Raw genomic sequence first — 16,889 nt, 5'->3', positions numbered from 1 at the left:
CAGCTGTATATGATTTCTCCTGTTAAGTCACTTAGTAGCCCTATCAGATTGACCATTGTGGTATCTCGGTGCTTATGTTCACATAACTTTATTTTACTTAATAAGGTGCCCAAACACAAACTTTAATTACAGTATGTTGTTACAATTGTTCTAATTTTGGTTGGTAATTACTATTAATCTCTTACTGTGTATAACTTTATCAGAGATATGTATGTAAAGGAAAAGTATAGTAAAAACAGGGTTAAGTACTCTCTGAAGTTTCAGACATCCATGAAGGGTTTTAGAACATATTCCCCAAGGATAAGGGAGGACTACATTGGTAATAATAGGTTTATGTTAATCCAGTTACATAGACCCATAATGACTAAGTTAACTCATCCATATCCATTCAACTCAAACACATTTGAGTAACTAAATTTTTAGTTAAACCAAGCATAGTAAACATTATAAATACAATATATAGTCCCTACCTTTGGAGAACATACACTACAAAAAGCATAAGGAATATTTAAATAATATCACAAGTGACCACAGAAAAATAGTACCAGATTAGATTTCATGTGGAAAGCAACTGTTATAAAATTTTAGGAGAAAAAGAAAGATAAACTCTAGATATTCCCTTCTGAATCAAACTGAGCTTGAATTAGTCTTTGAAGAATGGGTAAAAATTGAACAGATGGAAATGAATGAATTGGGAAAGGAGAAGGGAGTGCGTAAGTTTTGTCTGAAAATACTACATATCACATCCAAACTGCATCAAGAAGCACCGGTTGAGGAATAGTGAGAAATAGAATAAGGAAAAGATGAGATTGGGAGAGGCTTGCTGTAGGTTTTCTCTGGAAGGTATTGAAAGAAATCATTTTAACTTTTTGATATGGGAAGTGGCATGAGGAATGTTTTGTCCTGGTCAAGAAAGGCTATTCAATTATCTATCTGGCTCATTATTCCCAAGAACATAAACCAGCAGGGCAAATTGCCTTACTTGTGGAAGAAACCAGTGCATACCATTAAAATGGAAGCATTTGAATTCTTTATGATCTTTCCTTCCTACACACACACACACACACACAGAGAGAGAGAGAGAGAGAGAGAGAGAGTCATGTGCACACACACAACTATTTTCTATGCTGCTCAAACTTGTGTCACATTTGCTATAAATTATCTGTTGATTATATTGTCCAAGAATATAAACTCAGTCAATAAAGCATATCACCTCCCTATCTCAGTTTATCATTTGTTTAAATTGGTCAATTTTCAAAGCATGTACTGTTTAATAAACCAATAGGAGCACAAATTGACCTTTAAAAACTACATTTTAAAACAGAGCCTCCAAAAGATCCAAAAAGTACAGTTAGGGCCATTGATGTCTCCTACTTAACAAACAGACTTTGAAATCTTTCATTTGGTATCCTAACACAATAACTTTATGGATTCAGGGAAAAAGGTTCGAAACCAGATTGGTCAATAAACATTAACCCACCATGACTCATAGCAAAGATAGTGCAGCCTTACTTTCAATCTAATACATTGTCCTTTTCTATCAGAGAACAATCTTGGGTGTTCTACATTTGTTTTTGACAAATGGAAACAGAATGTTCATCCATACAAAACGAAAAGTTTGGCCCTCAGGAATGTCTTGTCAGTTGATGGGCCAGGAGAAGTACACACAATGGAAGTACTTTCAGCAGGGTTCAGAAAGTATTAGAGGCAGAGGGGAAAATGGAGAGAAATATGAATATTGAGATTTGTCAAGGTGACTGTAGGATACCTGGGGTAGGGAGTATGACAGAGGTTAGCTACAAATACAATCCTAGAACAGAGATGGGCCAACAGCAGTGAAGATGCAATATTTGAAATCACTGGGCTGGAATAATGCTGAAGTACTGATTAGGTGAGCTTGCCAGAGGAGCACCACACGAAGCATATCACCTCCCTATTTCACTTTATCATTTGCCTAAATTGGCAGCTTTAGGCCAGAGCATTAATTAATAAATTAATGAACACTTTAACAAATGGAATCTTTATACAGATACAACACAAGTGAGAGTGTTCACTACTTTTATATGAGAAAACAAATAAAAATTGGATTTAAAATCAGGTCATCTCCTAAAGTTCCCCTCCACAGTGTCCATTTTCATAAAGCAGTAGCCACTATTTGTAATTTTGCTTTAAATGCCTCAAAAAGTGATTCCAATTATTTTATTGGAATATAAATCCAAGTACCCCATCCAAATATCACAATTAATTACTTCCAAGTTTTTTTAACAAGATGACTAATGTATTTGGAAACCAAAATATCAATAAAGCCACCAAATGGAAATGCTTGACTTATTTTTTTTGCAATAATCCCTCTCTTTGCTCCTTTATTTTTTCTTAGTTTACATGGTTCTTGTATTTTCAAGAGGTTATGTAATGAACCGTAATAAAATTAATTGTCTCCAGGCTGATGAGGTCATAGATTGTCAGTGTCCTTGAATCCCAATTATTTTAGCAGGATTTCTTCCTCAATTGTTCCCTGCTCTATTGGTGTCCTATTTCAAAAATGAACACTTTTGCTTTTTTGCTATTTGCTTTGTTTGGGCAGTTTTCCACTAGCAAAAGAGAAAAAAATATGCATTATTCTTATATAAAATTACATAATGTAATTTTTGTACAATCCAGCAAAATTTAAAAAGAAGTCACTATAAACATCTAACAGCAACAATCTATAAAACAGCTTATAATACTCTTCATACACCTGGAAATTAGGTAAACATGAGTACTGGTCAAGTTGGATTGTCACTCAAATTCATTGGAGTACAGCATCAGTAACAGAAGAAGCTGATATTAGATTGTAGCAAGGCCCAATATTCTAAAACAAAGATGCATGCTCTACTCACAAATAAGAACAATCTTTTTCCAAGTTATTGATCATCAATTTAATATTTTAACTTTTGACCTGGTAAATGACATAAAGCGACAAAAATAGACTTATTACTGTTAGATATATTGACACTTTGAAAGAAGTTATTAGTGCTTTCATGCTTGAATGGATATGTATATAAACAGGAAAACATTTTACTTCTATCACTAATTATGAGCAATTTAAATTATATGAATAAAGTTTTACATTTTCTCTTTATTATACTTTCAGAGTATTTATGTTGAATGAGACAAAAATAGAAAATTCTTTCAAGAGGGCAAAAAAAATCCTTTCTAGTAAACATTAACTCCATGATTTATATCACACTTACATTTTGTAAAAAAGCAATTTCTTATTAAGAAAACAATCTATATTAAGGGTGAATTTATTTTCTTTTTTTAATGGTAACTATCCCCACTATGATGATCATTTAAGGACTTAAAGATAATTGTTTCATGCAGAAAGCACAAAAATTGGTTTCAGAACTTGTCAAGAAAAATAATAAAAAGCTAGTATGCACACATTAATTCATTCCTTCATTCAAAAGTACCTATTGAATAATATTTTGTGCCAGGCACTATATTAGATATTGTGCAAAGAGAGGAGCAGGAAACAGTTTTTCTCATCAGAGACCCAACAATAGACCAAAAACAACAATAAAACATTTAAGGGAAACACAAAAACTGGTAATTTCGGAATTGTAGGTGTAATAGTGGAGTTCTAACACAGGATGCAGAGGAGCACCTAATAGAAATGTAGGAAAAAGGAAGTTTAAAGATCTTCTTGATGATATCTTCACTGAGTTTGAGAGAATAAGTAGGTCTTAAAAAACAGGAGAGTTAAGGAAGGTAGTCCAGTCTGAGGATCAGCTAACAGGTATGCATCAGAAAATACAAATAGTTCAAAGTTGCTAAAGTATAGAGTTAAAGCAAGACATGGCTCAGATGTATGTGGTAATGAGGAGTCAGATGCCAGATCATCTCGTATACCTGCTTGAGGAAGCATGATTATCATGTGACCAAGAGACAGACTTGAATACCCAAGACTGATGCCAAGGAAAATGGGCAGGTTGTTTGAGTGCCCTAGAAAAGATATGAGGATCTAGAGCAGCAGAAGAAGACAAGACCTCATGTCTAAATCCCAACTTTTTATAGAACTTTGCACAAGGTCCAGATCTCCTTATGCTCCAGTTTCTTTATCTGTAAGGTTGGCATAATAATGCTTACTAGAATTATACACTATCATTTCATTTTGTGAATGAAGATAATGACAATCAAAATATGGATGTATGAGCGGGGACAGAAAAGACAAATATGGAAGTTAAATTGACTAGACATAGCAACTGATTTAATATGGGAACTAAGAAAGGGGTGAAAATTAAGAATAACCTGATGTTTCAATTTTGGAGACTATCCACTGATACAGAGAACACAAAAAGAGGAAATGTTCTGGGGAAGATGATAACGTCTATTTCTTATAATTGAATTTGATATAGATCAAGATGAAAATGTCTAGCAGGCAGTTGGATACATGGATCTTGAGAGCAGAAGAGATAACTGAGAAGGAATTGTAGATATGAAAATCATCACTTAGGTTTTAATCAAAACCACAGAGATAAAAAGAATGAACAAGAACACAGCCGACTAAGTAATAAGCCCACCACTACCACCAAGATTGCCACATCCTAATCCCTGGAACTTGTGAATATGTTGCCTTACATGGAAAAAAATGCAGTCTGTGAGTTGAGGGATTTGAAATGGGGAAATTATTCTGGATTATATGTGTGGGGACAATGTAACCACAAGGTCCTCATAAGGGGACTAAGAGAGAAAGGTGATGTGATAACTCAATTAGAAATTTATGTGACTATACATTGAAGATGGCAGAAAGGGCCACAAGACAAGGAAGACAGTAGCCCTAGAAGCTGGACAAGACCGGAGATATACTGTCCCCTCACAGCCTCCAGAAAGAACCAGCCCTCCCTGAGGAGGAAGAATTAAACCTCGGCTGTAGTCTCAGGAAACTGATTTTGGACTTCTGACCTCCAGAAAAATAAGAGCATAAATGTGTGCTGTTTTAAGCCATTAACTTTGTGGTAATTTTTTATAGCAGCAATAGGAAATCAAAATACAGAGAAAGTAGAGTGGAAATAAAAACAAACAAAAATACCTGAGCAACACCATCAACTAAAAAAGAGAGCTCTCAGAGGGAGAAGAACCAGGAAGAATCAAAAAGAGTATTGTCAAAGGACTTCAGGAATGGAGACTCAAGAGTTAAGCATGGTACAGTAGTCCAAAACTAATTTTTTTAAGTGGGAAATAGTCATTGGATTTGGCAAAAAGAAGTATTTAGAAAACTTAGAGTAGCTTTAGTGTAGGCTAGAAGCCAGTTTGCAGTGAGTTGAACAAGGAAAGTGAGGAAATGGAGATAATAAACAAACTATTTTACATTTGACTCCTATCTCCACATGGTGATAATATAAATTTATAAATAATGAATATGCATCACCCAACTATTTGAACAATGATAATCACCAAGCACATTAGACTGTGTTCTCCATAGAAACAGAATACTATATATATATATATATATATATGTGTGTGTGTGTGTGTGTGTGTGTGTGTGTGTGTGTGTATGTGTGTGTATTGTATCCTGTTATGTATTCTAATCTTTATAGATTTTATATTTGTGTTTTATATATGAATGTATTTAAATGCTATGTATAATTTATATTTGATATAATATATATCATACATATATAAAATGTTGAAATTGGCAGATATGATCATAAGAACTGAGAATATTTATGATCTGCTCTCTGCAAGCTGTAGACCCAGAAAAACCAGTGATATGGTTAAAAGACTTGAGAGTCAAATGGACAATGGTGTAGACTCCAGCCCAAGTCTCAAGGCCTGGGAACCAGGAGTTCCAGGAACAAAAGACTAATGTCCAGCACAAGCAAGTTCAACCTTCCTCCACCTTTTTACCCTACTCATAGTCTCAATAAATTTAACTCTGTTACTCACACAGGGGAGGGCCATCTGCCTTATTCAGTTTACCACTTCAAATGTGGACTCTCTTGGAAGCACATTCATAGACACATCCAGAAATAAAGTTTAACCAGGTATCTCTGGATCCTATGGCCCAGTTACATTAATAAATAAAATTATCCATCACAACCAAGTAAAGGTATGAGTATCCAGTCAAGACCATGGGATAGTGGAGGGCTTTGAGTATGTGCAGTCTAAGAATATGTAGAAGATCTCCAGGATGTGTAACCGATGTGATTCTGCAATCTGTATTTGGGGTAAAAATGGGAGTTCATAACCCACTTGAATCAAATGTATGAAATATGATATGTCAAGAGCTTTGTAATGTTTTGAACAACCAATAAAAAAAGAATATGTAGAAGAAAGAAAAACAAATAGGAACAACCCTACTGTATATAGAGAGATGCTTCAAAAAAGACAGCAAAGCAGCAACAACAATAAGAAGAGTTAACTGAAAGGGAGGAGGGCCCACAGACACCCAATATTAACTATGAAAGGAGAAGGAAGAGATGAGCATACTTAATACATCTGTACTCAGAAACATCATTGGGTGAAAACAGCTAGTAGATCAAACTACTGTATCTGCTTTTTAACCACCCAGAGTGCTGGTTGAAGGAAGGAAGCAATAGTTTGTGGTATGTAGGTAAAATTTTGTTTATGGTTTTTTTTAAGCATTGAAAATATCAGAACTTATTAGATAATGAAATAAAGTAAAATACAGAAGCACAAAAAAGATAAAAGATGGCAAAGAATCCTAGTAATATCCTGAAGAATTAGTGGAAGAAATACTTGTGGTAGAGAAAAATTCAGATTAAAAATTTAAAGAAGAAATTATTAGTAGTAAATTCCATTTAAAAAATAAACATCAAAATATAATCCAGGCACTTGATTTATTAGTTTATATTAGATGTTCTATCAATGATATACCAAGTCCCCCCAGCACCAGAATCTACACAAAAGTAGCATTATACAGGATTGACAGCTGGTACAAGGGAGAGATCATCACTTAACTTTCATAATATTGATATTTCTCTCTATATTTCATCCAAGCCATTGTTAAGCCTTTTTCCCTGTGCAAAAGAACTTCATCATATAACTTATGTTTCATATAGAATTTTAAATTTTAATGTGAGTCACTGCCCAAATTCTTGCCCAACTACTCTACACATGAAAACTGTACCTTGACTACTAAGTCTTTTTAAATACCAAGGATGTCTATATAGTATAGCCACTTATAGCACTAAACAAAAGAGTAGCAACAGTGAGAAAAATGAGCCTCTTTATATAAAAATTGATTGACACAATGAGTCCCCCTGTGTTATAAATACACCATACAACATCACTGCAGGTGGTAGGGAAGAAGGGAGCTTAGCTAACTAGCAAAGGAAAATGATGTTACTTAACTGTGAAGGCTAAAGGCAGAAAGAACTATATATAAGCACAAAAAGCTAGTTAGTAAATTTGTTTCTTAAAGGGATATAAACTAAGAATTTGAAAACTACTTGACATATTTACTAAAGCTAAAAAATAAATGAATAAATGGGAGACAAATAGAATGCAGATTTCTCACTATCTGAGAGCAAAATTACAAACAAACAAATAAACAAACGAACAAAAAATGTAAAAGTCTAGGGTAACTCCTGTGGTGCTTATAAGAGTGAAATACATCAGTATAAACTCATGTTTAGTATTAGATATAGACAGATAGATAGACAGACAGATATGGTTAGTAGACAATACATATATTCATATGCATACTAGCTCTGGCCACAGAGAAGATCTACAGGCCATGACTCCCAGTTGCAATAAGACTTTGGGTACTCAGATCTTGGTTTCTAACTATAAGTTCCAATAAAAGAAACTAGGGGATCCCAGAGAAATTGCTGATTGTAGAACTGGTACAAGTAAAACTCAAGATGACTATAGGGCATCTTCTAGTGCCATTAGGTGAAGAAGCAGTAAAGAAAATAAATAAGGGGCATGAATGTTAAAAGGACACTGAAACTCTTCTAAAAGAGCCCCCATTGCCCCCCACTGGGAAAGTTTGAATAAAATAGTGTACTACTGCATTATAATCCAAGTTATAAAATAAATTTCCACAAGTCCATATAACATAAACAAATTACTAAATAAAAAACCAAAAGGGAGAAGACTTTTACAGAAAAACTCCAAATAATACATATAGGTAATCCTTCCCCATAGAGATGTAATATGATGGCCATCTCTCCCTTTCTCCTACCAGAAACATTTCCATGTGCATGCCCTGAACTCAGTGACTCATTACAAAGAAAAGAGTAAAATGGGGAAAACAAAAATCTGACAGCAGGGAAATCTGGCATATGTCACCTTATCCAATTAAAGTTAACATCTATTTGTTCCCTCAAATCACAACCCTGGTCCAATGTAGAAAGTATCAGAAAATCCAACCTGCAAGATTGGATTCTGTAGAATATGTGACTAGGGGTCTTCAAGGCTATCAAGATATGAAAAACAAGATGAAAAGATGAAGATACTGTCATAGATTAGAGGAGATTAAGGATATGACAAAGCAATCAATGCAGTATATTATATTGGATCCCAAAATAGGATATTGGTGGAAAAACAATCAAAGTACAAATAAAGTTAGCAGCAACAACAAATGTTAATGTCTTAGCTTTAACAAATTCACCATAGTTATATAAATTGTAAACAGTAGGCAAATCTGGGTGAAAGATATTTGGAAACTCTATGTCATCTTCACAACTTTTCTGTAAACCTAAAATTGTTCCAAAATAAAATGCTTATTTCAAAGAAAAAGATTGGTTAGCAGGTTTGAAAATGCAAATTTTAACATTTGAAACAGAGAAATGTGACCATAGAAGTAAGTGGCTTTTTTTATCACCAAGATCTAAATACATTAGCTCCATTAGATTTATGAAAAATAAAATCCCCCAGGGAGGGAGAAGAGACAGGAAATGGGAGGAATGGTAGAATGAAATTGACCAAACCATCATAGATATAGATAGATAGATAGATAGATAGATAGATATCGCAGTGAATTTTACCTTTGTATATATCCATAATGCACAGATTTTAAAAATTATAAATCAATTGAAGGAACACTACTAGAGAGATGGAAGAGGAATGGGGAGGTGGGGGTAAGAGGGGAGAAAAGGAGAATCATTAGACACTGAAGTGAAGCAAATTGTATTCCATACTTGTATAATTATGTCAAAAGTACCCCAATATTGTGTGTATCTATAATGAAAATATAAAAAAGTAAAAAAATCCCCCCAAATATTTAATGACCTATGTTAGCAATAAATTCTATTTTATCTATTTGAAAGACATTATGTTCGTCTATTATAAGATGATTTGGAGAAACACTTTTTTCAGCTTTCAGAAAGATTTCAAGCCAGATTATCCTATCTGTAGGTGAGTCTGGGTCAAGGGCAAAGTACAATAGGGATACTTAATTTTAAGGTACTCTTTAGGATGAAATGTTCTGTAAGAGGTTTAACTCCGTAGAATATAACCAGCATTTAAAGATACCATACTTCTGAGAGAAAGAAAACGTTCTGGAGCTAAAATAGCTCAAATATTCCACCATCATAGAGACTATATCTGGAAAGCTGAAGCTAAAAATCAATTGAGTTACAAACAGCTGATTGCATCACCTATCTGAGCCTCTCCTTGCTTCTGCCTGTACAAGTGATTCTTACCCTTGTTATCTCAAACAATTGCTCAGAATGAAAGACTCTGATCATTCATTCCTCTTCACCAGATAGTCTTATCCCCACAATTTCACTCTTTTCCTGTACAAATTATTATCATTACTGTTATTATTCTCTTCCTACTTCCTTCTTCTCTCTCTTCCTCTCATAGATATATATGGGACTGGTTCTGGGGGTGCTTTAACACTGAGCTACATCCCCCAATCCATTTTATTATTTATTTTGAGACAGGGTCTCTCTGAAGTGCTAAAGCTGACCTCAAACTTGGAATCCAGCTGCCTCACCCTCCCAGGTAGCTGGAATTACAAGTGTGTACCACCCAGCAACTCTTGATTTCTCTTATAAGTCTTCCCACTAAGCTCTTCATAGCTCTGTAGTACTATTAATAAAGACACTTACTGGGTTAGGTGCACTTCTTTACACTAAAGTACTAAGTCATACCTATGTGTTGCAGGGCAACCAGCACCTTGCCAGAGTAGTTTCCTGCTCAGAAGGTTGTCAGCCACCTGAGAAAAAGAAAAAAGTCTGAAATAATTAGTAAAGAAATAAGATACCGAGTCCGAAATTAGATCAAAGAGGAGCACCTGATAGATTCTCCAGTCCAGGTAGGAGCTAAACTGAACCTAAAATGGCTCAGGTTCTTCATTTAAGGGAGAGTACATCAAAGGCAGGGATAAGGTATCAGTGGGTGGAGTCTTGCTTCTCCTTGGTGTGGCAGGGGTCTTGCAGCAAACAGGTTGATTGGCATCTTGGCAAGTCACGCCCGTCTCTGAGAGACTGTGTGGCTCCAGTGTGTCACTCCATCTCCAGTGCAGTGCTGAACCTGACAGAGCACAGTAGGAAGTCACATGTAACTGGGAGGTCTCAAATCAGCAGGGTTACCACTGGGATTTCCCATATACCAGACTTTCCTTTTCTACCCAATAGCTTCCAGGTTGATTTGGTTCACCCACATTTCACAGATGGCTCCCAGCATCCATGAATGAAAGTGGTTAAAATTAAGACTGACTATCCCAAACTATGAAGAACAATTGGAAACTTGTTATACTATTGGTGGGGGCACAAAGGTATAACCATTTTGGAAAAGTATTTGGAAATTTCTTATAAAGTTAAAACAAAACCCCAACATTCCATTTTTTGGTCATGTATCCAAAATAAATGAAAGCACGTGTCTTCCAAAAGATGTGTGCAAGAATGTTCATAGTGCCAAATCAATGTTGAGCAAAAACAGCAAAGCTGGAGGCATCACACTATTTGATTTAAAAATCTACTACGGAAGTATAGTAATCAAATCAGCAAAGTGCTGACATAGAAAACACACACACACACACACACACACACACACACCAATAGAACAGAATAGCCCAGAAATAAATTCACACATTTATTATTAATTGATTTTTGACAAAGATGCCAAGAACATACAACAAGGAAGAAAATCTTCAACAAATGGTGTCTGGGAAAACTGGATATTCACATGCAGAGTAAAAAACAAGACCCTCATTTCATCCCATATTTTTTAAAAAATAAATCTTAAAAATGGACTAAAGTACTGGGAGTGTGGCTCAGCCTCCCACATCTGAGGTCCTAGATTCCATCCCCAGCACCACAAAGAGAAAAAATACAATTAAAGACTTTAAAATAAGTCCTGAGACTGTGAAACCACTAAAGGAAAACGTAAGAGAAAAGCTTCATGACATTAGTCAGGTGATGCTTTTTGTATTTGACCCCAAAATCATAGGTATCAAAAAAAAATAGACAAATGGCATTACATCAAGCTAAAAAGTTTCTAGGCAGCAAGGGAAACAATCAACAGCGAAAAAACTACATACTCAGTGGTAGAAAATATTTGCAAACCATGCATCTGCTAAAGGGTTAATGTTTAAAATATGTAAGGAATTTCTACTAGTCAATAGTAAATAAAAAAGAAAAGAAAAGAAAAAAAAACTCCCACTAAAAAATGGGTGAAACAGGGCTGGGGTTGTAGCTCAGTGGTGGAGCAATTACCCAGCATATCTGAGGCACTGGGTTCAATTCTCAGCACTGCAAATAAATAAATAAATAAATATCCATTGACAACTAAAAAAAAAAGGACAAAATACATAAATAGGTATTTCTCAAAAGGAGACCTACTATGACCAGCCAGTACATGAAAATATGTTCAACATCTCCAATCATTCAGGAAGTGCAAATTAAAACCACAATGAGATATCAGTTGTTAGAAAGATCAGACTCAAAAAGACCAAAGTTGACAAGTGTTGGAGAGGATAGAGAAAGAGGAACACTTATATACTGTTGGTGGGAATGTAAATTAGCCATTATGGAAAAAAATTGGAGTTTCCTTAAAAAAAAAAAAGCAAAATTAAAACTATCTATGATGCAGCAATCCCACTTCTGAGCATATATCCAAAGGGAACTGTTAGTGTGTCAAAGAGACATTTGCATTTCAGTTTTCATTGCAGCATTATTCACAATAGCCAAGATAAAGAATCAACCTAAATATCCATCAATGGATGAATATATAAAGGAAATGTGGTGTATACACACAGTAGAATATGATTCAGCCTTTGGATACACATTCCTTCCAGACCAGTAAATTTTTTCGTTTCTCTCTGAGCATGGCTGGCTCAGCCTTTCCTAGTCACAGGAGTGGGAAGAAGATGGAAAAGCACCATTATCCATCTTATGTAAATAGGAGGCAGAAAAGAGAAGAAAGGAGACAAAAAGAAAGAGACATGATGATGTGGGAAAAGAAGCAAAGATAGGAAATGATATTTCATCTTAGGGAATGCTACAAAAATCATTTTATAAGTACCATTCCATGTTACACATGCAGACACATAATCAGCATAATAACTTAGGGTTCTAATATAGCAAATGCAAAGACTCAAGGAAAAGTGATCCATAGACATCAACTAAAATAGATCATTTGGGAAGAAGAAATATTTCTTCCAGAGTTATTTAAAAATATTTCAGTCACTAAAGTTGGTGTGCTTTACCTGACTCACAACCATAGCAACATTAGCAAAAATAAAATTAGGTAACTGCCTGATCTGATGGACAACAAAACTAGTAGTCTACTTACAATTTAGCCCCATCTTGTGGTAAGTTAGGAAACTGTGATTAAAGGCTACCACTCTCCTATTGTGTTTTTGAAACTACAGGCATAAATGACACTATCCCTAGTTACCCTTAGGCCAAAAGAAACTGTACTGATAGAAAGACATGGCCCATGAGTGAATGGCTCCTACTCCTTAGCTAACAATAAGAACATTCAAAGGAGTTTGTGAAGTACTTTGGATTCCTTGGACAACCAGTTTCCTCAACATAGTTGTTTTCACAGAAGATCCATGCTAAATAAAACAAGTTTTCATGCAACTTTCCTTCTCTGCTCCAGCAAACCAAAAGCAAGACAGCTGAAAAGCTATCTTTGGAAACTAGATAAGAAAAGTCAAAATACTTAAAAAGAACAGAATGGTGTTGTTCTGCCATCTCTACAACCAATATAATTCTAGAACAAATGACAGTTTACGAAGCTATTAAGGAAGACATTTCAGCAAAGACTCATGCTGATCAGTGACATTCAGCTAAACCATAAAATTGGAAATTTTTCTTTGCTTTATTTTTTTTACATTCAAAATTATGTGGGAAAACACAATTTTCACTGCCTTTTGGCAATAAAAGAACTGCATCTTCTAGAATTGCCATTTAGAAATGTCTTCAATCCAACCTTTCAGTGCTAAATGAAACTTGTTCTATGTACAATCATAAAACTGAAAATTACTGAGACGTGAACATAGAACTGAATTTTATTAGATATTTTAGAAATTTATAAAAATTTATGTTTGGATTTGTATCAAGGTGGCCTAAAAAATAGTTTAAGTACTATTTCCCAGTACTTGTTTGTCATGTCATCAATATACCATAATACTACACAGTCTAAGAGCCCCTCTCATGTACTATAACTTAACTTCAAAAGGAAGAACAAGTAGTTGAAGTAAATGGCAAAACTTGGGGAAAATAGGTGTACAATTTTATGATGAAATAAAATAGATTCCTGAACTACATATACCATTCCTAAGTTGAATAATATTTTTATATTATCTGAAGAAGTATATTTATATATTATATATATTTATAGTTTACATACATTACATATATTTATATTTACATATTTAATATAAGTTTATATTTAAGTGGTATATTTCCAGTTGATTATAGGTTATCAATATAAATGTACCAAGATGTGTGTGTGTGTATGCGTGTATATATATATATATATATATATATATATATATATATATATATATAATTATTTTTGGTACCAGGAATTGAACCCAGGGGCACTTAATCACAGAGCCACATTGCCATCCTTTTTTACTTTTTGTGACAGGATCTCACTAAGTTACTAAGAGCCTCCTTACTAGTTGAGGCTGACCTTGAACTTGTGATCCTCCCATCTCAGCCTACCAAATTGCTAGGATTACACATGTGCACCAACACCTAAGGTATCCATATTTTAAAAGGTGCCAACCTAATGAATCTTTGCTGAAAAAAAGAGTAATTTTGGACTATGAAGATTCTTTTTATATTATCAGCCTGATGCATCTAATTGTGCTCTGCAGGATTTCTTCAAGAAAGGTAAGTCTGCTATAAATTTAAAGTTGCAAACTTCTAATATTCTCTTTCCATTAGATGATATGGAATCCAAAGTACTTTACAAACTCCTTTGAATGTCATTGACAGAGAAAATGGAATAAAAACACAAGACCAAGGAGAAAAAAGAATGTTAATTTCTGACTATTAGAGAAAAAAATTTTTCATGTATTTTATAATGGATGATAAGTGCAACGGAATACAAGACTGATATATCTGATGTATTCAAAACTTTATTTTAAGCTATTTAAATTTGTGATGAAAAATGTTAAATATCAACTTTTAAATGCGAGAAAGGGGTACAGAGTTTCTGAAACCAAAGATAAAAAGGCAATTTTGGGCCTGGACTTTTAAGTAGAAGTCTCAAAATAGCTCTGTGATATTGGACAAGTCAAATGTATTCTCTTCTCTTAGTTTCTTCATATTTATGGGAACAAAAATTCATCTGAAAGGATTATTATTGTGGATTTAATTAGATAGTACAAGAAAATTCTATGCAAAGTTTATACATTATATTTGTTTTTAAAATTAGCAGCAACAAGACAGGAATGCCCTCTTTCTCCACTTCTATTTAACATAGTTCTTGAAACTCTAGCCAGAGCAATTAGACAGACAAAAAAAATTAAAGGGATACAGATAGGAAAAAAAGAACTCAAACAATCACTATTTGCCTACGATATGATTCTATACCTAGAAGATTCAAAAAATTCCACCAGAAAACTTATAGAACTAATAAATGAATTCAGCAAAGTAGCAGGATATAAAATCAACACCCATAAATCAAAGATATTTCTGTACATCAGTGATAAATTCTCTGAAAGATAAACTAGGAAAAGCACCTCATTTACAATAGCCTCAAAAAAAAAAAAATACTTGGGAATCAACTTAACGAAAGAGGTGAAAAACCTCTACAATGAAAATTACACAATGCTAAAGAAATAAATTAAAGAAGACCTTAGATGATGGAAAGATCTCCCTTGTTCTTGGATAGGCAGAATTAATATTGTCAAAATAACCATACTACCAAAAGCACTATACAGATTTAATACAATTCCAATCAAAATCCCAATGGCTTTTCTCATAGAAATACAAAAAGTAGTCATGATATTCATCTGGAGACCCAGAATAGCTAAAGCAATCCTTAGAAGAAGAGTGAAATAGGTGGCATCACTATACCAGACCTTAAACTATACTACAGAGCAACAGTAACAAAAACAGCATGTTATTGGCACCAAAATAGACTTGTTGACCAATGGTACAAAATAGAGGACACAGAGATAAACCCATACAGATACGGTTATCTCATATGAGACAAAGGTGCCAAAGACATATATTGGAGAAAAGATAGCCTCTTCAACAAATGGTGCTGGGAAACTGGAAATCCATATGCAACAAAATAAAATTAAACCCCTGTTTCTCATCATACACAAAATTCAACTCAAAGTGGATCTAGGACCTAGGAATCAAACCAGAGACACTGCGCCTAATACAAGAAAAAATAGGCCCCATACTTCATCATGTTGGAATAGGCCCCAACTTCCTTAATAAGACTCCTATAGCCCAAGAAATAAAATCAAGAATCAATAAATGGGATGGATTCAAACTAAAAAGAATATAAGAATATCAGCAAAATAAACAATCAGTGAGGGGAATAGAGAGCCTACAGAATGGGAACAAATTTTTACCACACACATTTCAGATAGAGCACTAATCTCTAGAATATATATAAAACCCAAAAATCTTAACACCAAAAAAAATAATAATAACCCAATCAATAAATGAGCCAAGGAACTGAACAGACACTTCTCAGAAGATGATACACAATCAACAATTACATGAAAAAATGTTCAACATCTCTAGCAATTAGAGAAATGCAAATCAAAACTACTCTAAGATATCATCTCACTCCAGTCAGAATGGCAGCTATTAAGAATACAAACAACAATAAGTGTTGGTGAGGATGTGGGGAGAAAGGCACACTCATACATTACTGGTGGGACTGCAAATTGGTGCAACCAATATGGAAAGCAGTATAGAGATTCCTTAGAATCCTGGGAATGGAACCACCATTTGACCTAGCTATCCCACTCCTTTTTGAGACAGGATCTCACTAACTTTCTACTCCTTGGTTTATACTCAAAGGACACTATAGTAACCCAGCCACATCAATGTTTATAGCAGCACAATTCACAATAGCTAAATTGTAGAACCAACCTAGATGCCTTTCAGTAGATGAATGGATAAAGAAACTGTGATATATTTACACAATGGAATATTACTCGGCATTAAAAGAGAATAAAATCATGGCATTTGCAGGTAAATGAATGGAGTTGGGGAATATTATGCTAAGTGAAGTAAGCTAATCCCCCCAAAAATAAATGCTGAATGTTTTCTCTGATATGAGCATGCTGATCCATATGGGGATGGCGGTGGCGGGTGGAGGGGGGAAGCATGGGAGAAATGAAGGAACTTTAGATAGGGCAAAGGGCAGGGAGAGAAAAGGAGGGGTAGAGGCGTAGAAAAGATGGTGGAATGACATGGACATCATTACCCCAAGTACATGTATGA

The sequence above is a fragment of the Marmota monax genome, unplaced genomic scaffold (assembly GCF_021218885.2).
Source record: "Marmota monax isolate L192 unplaced genomic scaffold, Marmota_monax_Labrador192_F-V1.1 WCK01_AAM20220418_F8-fsc00045, whole genome shotgun sequence".
Classification (NCBI taxonomy): domain Eukaryota; kingdom Metazoa; phylum Chordata; class Mammalia; order Rodentia; family Sciuridae; genus Marmota; species Marmota monax.
Note: the sequence above shows the minus strand (reverse complement) of the source record.